This window comes from Castor canadensis, chromosome 1, assembly GCF_047511655.1.
Source record: "Castor canadensis chromosome 1, mCasCan1.hap1v2, whole genome shotgun sequence".
NCBI classification, from domain to species: Eukaryota; Metazoa; Chordata; class Mammalia; order Rodentia; family Castoridae; genus Castor; species Castor canadensis.
Window position 1 is genome coordinate 190,149,966 of NC_133386.1, and position 7,599 is coordinate 190,157,564.

A 7,599-nucleotide genomic window follows, 5' to 3' on the forward strand; every position below is an offset into this window, starting at 1 on the left:
AGTTGACATATTTTGTATTCTTTTAAAAGTTTATTTCATTGTTTTTACATTTACTAACAGGTGTATACATTATTTGGGTTACCTCCCCCTCCCGACCCCCAGCCCCAAGCAGAACTTGTTCCATCCTGTTGTTCTCCAATTTTGTTAAAGAAAAGTCATATAAGATAAAAAGAAAAACAATATTTTTGCTAGTTTGAGATGTAGATAGCTATACAGAGTGATTCCTGGTGTTGCTTCCACATACATGTCTATTGCAACCCACATTGGTTCAAATCTACCAGACCTCTTCACTACTTCCTAGTTCCGTTCCCATAGTGGTCTCTGACAGTTTAAGATTGTTATGTTCACTCTTATATAGTGAGCATATTAACTATATTCAAGTTTTTGGTTTAAATATTTTGAACTGTGACTAACAAAATATTTAACATTGTGATTTCCAATAGGGAGAAGAGAGGAATACACTCAAAAAGGGATTCAGAAGCACATGTAATTACTTTGATAATACTTCCACTAAGGTACTACAATATTTATAAATAAATTACATGTATTGGTATATATGCATATATTATAACATTTTACAATAATAAAATTCTACTGTATATCTTCAGTAAACTCATTATGCATTGTAACTCTAAACTTACTCACTTATATATCCTTACCTAAAAAATAAAGGTAATCAGGTGAGATGATGGACATGCTAATTTCCTTCATTTCAGTAAATTATACACATGCAAACATACACACATATGTCATTGTATCCCATAACATTGAATACCTTATGCATAATAATATATTCTCTGAAGAAACAAAATGAAAGTCTTACAAAACAGAGGTTGCGTTTTCATATTGCAATGGTAGAAATTCAATCTACTCCTTGGTTTGTGTTGATCCAAGATGACTACAGACTGAGAAAAACTTTTCTTTGTAGCATACAATTATAAAACAAAATTTTGACTATTCCAAAGTGCATCTCTGATAAGTCTAAAAAAGTTGAAATTCAATACAACTTTTAGGAAACATGTTGCTTATGCAAGACAACACATTTTTTCATTGAATTCTTCATCATCAATAAGTCAAAATGAGAAATACCTATTCTTAAAAATGACAAATTACAAATATTAACTCAATGAGGAAAATCATCAAAATATGTTTATGACATGGATTATTATGACTTTCAAAAAACAAGTACATAGCCTCTCAAGAAGAACTAGAGTCTGGTTTCATCAGAAGCCTCATGTCATCATTTAACTGATAGTGTCATTAACTATACACAATATCATCTGACATCCAAATACCACGAAATGAAAATGCGCAGATATTGATCATTACTTGTATTTGGAAATAATCCAAAGATACTGTGTATAAAACAGGTATATGAATCTCAAATGAAGTGGAATAGTGAAAGGTACAATTTATAAACCTCCCTTTTCATCTTACAAATTTGTCTAAGCATTAACCACATTCTTTTCATGAATGTAGCTCACAGTGAACTTCAAAAATGTAGTTTATTCTATGGCTTAAAAAGAATAAACCACTTTCCTCTAAGTTCTATTTCAATCAAAACTGTGAAAAAGAAAGTTATGAGGTGGTGTTATTTGCATCATTACTTATAATACATAAAAAACCTGTGTCTTGTATTCATCTTTAGAAATTCTCTTAAGGTCAATTCTAATCTCAGTGTCTAATATACTCTGGTTTTGGGACAGCTTTGAATAAAGAGATGCATCTCTATAGGATCCATTGAGTAGACTGTGTCATCCTTTGCTAGAACTCTCTGCCTGTTAACATTTGCAACCTGTTCAATGTAAAGAAATTCTTATTCAATCTCTAGTCTTTTCACAGAATAGTTTTTCCATAGAATTTTTAATCTCTGAATTTCTCAAGGTGTATATCAAAGGATTCAACATGAGAGTAATAACTGTACAAAAAACAGTCACTGATTTATCAATGGGAAGGTTGAAAACAGGTCTAACATACATGAAAATACAAGGAACAAAAAAGAGGACAACCACTGTGATATGGGAACTACAGGTTGACAGGGCTTTGCGCCTCCCTTCTTGACTGTGAGTTTTAAGAGAGTTTAAGATAATTCCATAGGATATTAGGAGAAGGATAAAGACCACCATACATATTGCACCAGTGTTTGCAACCACAGTAAGGCCTATAAAGTAGGTGTCAGTGCATGCAAGTTCCAATAATGGGTACATGTCACAGATGAAATGGTCAATGACATTGGGGCCACAGAAAGGGAGATGAGACACATATATGAGTTGAACCACAGAGTGTATAAAACCTCCACTACAGGCCATCACCACAAGGAGGATGCAAACCCTTCGATTCATGATGGTCAGATAGTGCAGTGGCTTACAAATGGCCACATAGCGGTCATAGGCCATCACCACCAGAAGGAACACCTCAACACCACCAACTAAATGCCCAACAAAGAGCTGGCCCAGGCAAGCTGAAAAGGAAATAGTCTTTTTCTTAGATAGTAAGTCTGTTATCAACTTGGGTGAAATGGCAGTAGAATAAGCAGCATCCATGAGTGATAGGTAAGCAAGGAAAAAATGCATAGTGGATCCCAAGGAGGGACTAGCAGAACATTCACCACAATAGGCAGATTGCTCACCATTGTCACAATGTAGATAAGTAAAAACACAACAACTAATGCTTTTTGCCCATTGGGATCCTGAGTAAAGCCCAGGAGGACAAATTCTGTGACACTGTTACTCTGTGTCATTTGCTCTCTGTAAGGCTTGTGTCTTTAGAGAACATGAACTTCCATGTAATTGTACACAGGACTACGGATCTGTTTTGTCATGGAGAACTTCTTCATCATTATCTTCTACACTGGTGAACACACAGTAAAACATCTAAACATCAATTGAACTCAACTTCCAATGACCCCACAGAACTTTTTTATGGATATTTCTATTTTTCCTCAGATTATTTTGTTGAGCATAGAAGTACCTCAATAGACCTCTGAAGAAAAGAGTAGAAAAAGGCACCAGTCATTCAAATATTTTAAAAAATTTATTTAAAATGTGTTACTTCTTGGCACAGAATCCAGCAATGACAAACAGGGAACCAATTTCTGCTTTCAGAAAATGTACTCTCTAGTGGAGTAACAAATCCAAATATATCAACTAGCATAGGCAGTTGTTTGAGTTGATATTTGTGGTAAATAACTGTAAAACACAATTTATGTAACTCTCAAAACAGTGACTGTCCTGAAGCATCCATCAGTGCTATGATATTGCAATATTGAGCACCTTTCTGCATGTCTCAGAGGACTTTCAGTTTCCATACATCTGTCATCAAATTTTGAGACCCTCGAATTTAATTGGCGTGAAATAACTACAAAAGGATTTAACACATTGCAGTCTGGAGCCATTGCTCATCTAACTTGTATTGTCAGATTGTTTTCTTCCTTGCCTATAGCAACACATTTACATTTGTTACCAAGATTTTAGCAAATATCTGTTAACTGGACTTTACTAACCATGACACTCATAAACTACTTTCTCAACAACTAGCATTTGAATAAACCAGATGGTGAGAGAGGAGAAAATAGAAACTGAAAAGAAAGTAAAGCGCAAGATAATTGAAGTTCATAAAGATGGCTCCCTAGATACCAAGAGTCCTCAAAATAGAACAACGGTGTCCAAATTCCATAAAAAAAGCACATAGTAGAATATTCCATACTCAACATGAGAAGGCCTTAGTTTGAGTAATTTTGGAAATGTAATTGTGATATGTCTCAGTTTTCACATCGAAAAGTAAAGAGATTAAGCTATTTGATTTAAGAATACTTTCCTGTCCAACTAGCTATAATATTATTATAGCCCTACATTTTTCTGTTCTGGGTTGACATTATCTCCTTTTTCAGATTTGCATAATTAAACAAATTCAAAACTTACCACTGTTTCTTTTGTAAAATATATCTAGTTAGTGGGAATTGGGATATTAAAATGGTCTGACTAAATAATGACCAAGTTTATCATTTAGGGTGCACCTAGATCAGATTTAAAATGTACACTTGGAGAGAAAGCAAAGCAGAGGCAATGATGTGGATTCTAGAACAAAATGGCTTGTACTACAATCCAAGGTTCACTCACTTACTATATATGTGATCATTTGCAACTTAATAAACCCTCCTGTACCTCCATTTCATTATTATAACATGGGGACACTGATAGCATCTACATCATAAGGTTATTTTTCAGTATATGCAAAAACACCTAGAATACTGTTGGGATCGGGTAAAATCTAACTAAATGATGATATTAATTTTCCTGAATGTTTCACTGTGCATCAGATCATAATAAATTATTCATAATTTCTGACAATTTATTCAGATTTATTAACATAGTTAGGATATGATTAATATATACTTGGAAATTCATGAACTCTTTGGGGGGTCATGTGATTAAATTGTATAACTTGAAAATTACATATTTTAGCCTATGTAAGTATTAGGGATACGTACCTGTACAGGAGTGATTTTGAGTTGAACAAAGCAAGATTAGTCTATGCTCATGGATTTGCTAGTGGAGGAGTTCATATGAACTACATCAGCTTTATTTAAACACCAGCTGTGATGAATCTTCTATGCACATTATCCATATTAATGCCAGTGCCTGATTCAGGAGATCTGTAGCTATGTAAGCTATATAGTTAAGCTATAAACTGATAACTGCATACCTATTTAATAACATTAGGGTAAAAGCAAGCTATGTCTAATACTCTTTCTCTGACATCTTACATTTTGCAATATTTATTAATTTTCAGTGCTATATTTCATCAGGACAAATCTACTTTTGGCCAGTTTAATTACTTACAGACTAGACTACTTAAATTATACCATATACCATGTGTTTAAGTTTTCAAAGATTTGACATTATAAAAACAAGAATAATATGACTATGGTGTTCAACTGTAAAAATTAAGTCAAAACTTTGCCACAAAAAATAATTTTATAGTTTTTAAAAACAGGGCTTTTCATAAATATAACCCTGTAATTTAAAAAATACCCTATATTGTACTTTCTTCCCTATATTGTACTTTATAATTTTATAAATCAAGGTAACAGCAGATGAGGTACTTCCCTCATCACAGGTTTCTCTATTATATATACCAACATATATCCTGGGGTCATTTTAAGAGTCACACGTAAAAGCCCATTTCATGTTTCCAGAACATAATAGACAATTTCACTTATATTGAAATAAACATGTAATTTTCAATTCTGCAATTCAGATAGATCTAAACATAATTATTTTTAATTGGTAACATATCATGAAAACTATCATATCCCGTAAAATAATGTGATAAATCTATTATTTTTTGTTAAACATATATCATGTGTTATATGTCACAATGGAAAATAAACAATAATTAGTCTGTAACACTGAAACCAAATATATTATATATCTTAATTTTTTTGTTTTGTCACCTAAAATTTCCTCATATCTCCTGAGATGAATATATGACTTTGAAAACATTAGTTGTATTTCAGTGTCTCACAAAAATACTCAACTAATATCACTTACCAGTTGTTTCAAGAACTCACATAATAGGTTTGTCCTTGGTCCAGAAAATCAATGTCTCATTTACTGAGGGTGACTGCTGATACTTCATGTACAGTATGAATGCTTAATTAATCCAGGAAAGGTACCAACTGGCTATAGCAAATATATTTCCACAAGGCTTCCGGTGCTTTTAGACATTTAGAGAAGAGTAAAGGCATCCAAAGTGCATTCCTAAGATATAAAGACATTTAAATTTGCCAATACTTACTATATAAAGGAAGTCAAAGATTCTTACATGCTGTGAGAATGTCTTCATAGAAGAGTAAAGGTCTTATTTGTGGCCTTAGATAAAAAATTGACTTAATTAGTAGGAAGCAACTTTTCCAAATCATCATTTGTATCAAAAATAAAGATTAGGTGAATTTCTTTCCTTTCAATCAATTATGGGGAAGCCACTAAAAAAGACTTAGCTTTAACATTTTCCAGTAACATTTTGTACCTAATTACCAAGCTCTCTTACTAACAAAGCAAAAGTCAAGGACAGCTTCATGAAAAATACAGTGATGGTGGTTTCTCAAACCAGTGGCAGAACTCTTCAATCTTTCAATCACTGAAATAACAAAGAACCTTCTTTCTTAATTCAAAAAATATCCCATACCTCCCCAATCTCATGCCAAAAATTGAGAATTTTCATACACTTCTATAACAATGATGGATATAACAAGAGAATAACATACCGCAAGACTAGATACCAGCTAAGACATACTCCAGCTAGGGCATCATTAGAGAATTTAGAAATCTCTTGAGTCATTCAAACAGGAATATAATTTGTCCACTTATACATGTAGATACATCTACATTTGCAGATGACTATTTACATCAGCACTACTTTAAAGGGAAGAAAATGTAAGGTCATTAGAGACTAGTTTGCTACAATATTTGGAACAGATCCAAATGAAATAATCTCTCTTGAATACATTTCTTCCCTTACAATCACTAGAAGAAAAATATTTCACTCTTGTCAGTACAGAGTAGCTAACTGCCATGTGATATGTAAAGTCTACAATTTACAAGAAAAAATTCCAAACTGTAATTATTAATAAACTTTCAACTGTACACTGTTAATTATGCAAGGCAAATAATATTTGAGGTTTTCTTTATTTTTATTAGCATGTATTCATTGTACATGGGTATTAGTTGTGAAATTTCCAGATAGTCTTACACTGCACATTGGTAAAATTGCCCCCACAATGTCCCCCTCAATCCCTTCTTCATCCCACTTAAAATAACTGCAAAATTTTTCATCAATCTATTTTAAATATGTACAGACATATATCTGTAGACTGTCTCCTAAGTCCAGTGACTATTTCCTTTGCTTTGCTTTTAAGTTTGATGCAAAGTCATTTTCCATCCTTTCTCCTAATTACTGAGTCTTCGAGGTTCTATTTAGGAATTCATTGCCTATGCCTATATGTTCCAGTGTATTTCCTATTATTTCAGGCTTTATATTAGTATCTTTGATCTACTTTGACTTGATATTGGTACAGGGAGAAAGAAGACACGCATTTAGTTTCATTCTTCTATATGTAGATATCCAGTTTTCCCAGAAACGTTTGTTAAAGAGGCAGTCTTTTTTCTACCATGTGTTTTGGATTCCTTTGTCAAAAATCAGTTGGTTGTTGCTGGGTCCTCTATTCTGCTGCATTGGTCTTCATGTCTGTTTTTATGCCACTACTATGCTGCATTCATTGTTATGGCCCTGTAGTATAGTTTTACGTAAGTTATTCTGATACCTCTAGCATTCGACATTTTGCTTAGAATTACTTTGACTACTCAGGTCTTTTGTGTTTCCAGTGAATGTTAGGACTGATTTTTCTTTCACAGTGAGAAATCTCATTGGCATTTTGATGGGGATTGCTTTGAACATATAGATTGCCTTTGGTAGTGCAGTCATTTACACAAAATTGAACTGCCCATTCATGGCAGAGCATGGGAGATCATTCGATCTTCTGATGTCTTTGATTTCTTTCTTCAGTGATTTATAGTTTTCATTAAGAAGGTCCTTAAT

General features: G+C 33.1%; 1 pseudogene; it reads right to left on the bottom strand.

The window, feature by feature from the left end:
* Positions 1 to 1,707: 1,707 nt before the first annotated feature.
* Positions 1,708 to 2,740, bottom strand: LOC109678885 (olfactory receptor 4A5-like; annotated as a pseudogene).
* Between the last annotated feature and the right edge of the window lie 4,859 nt (positions 2,741 to 7,599).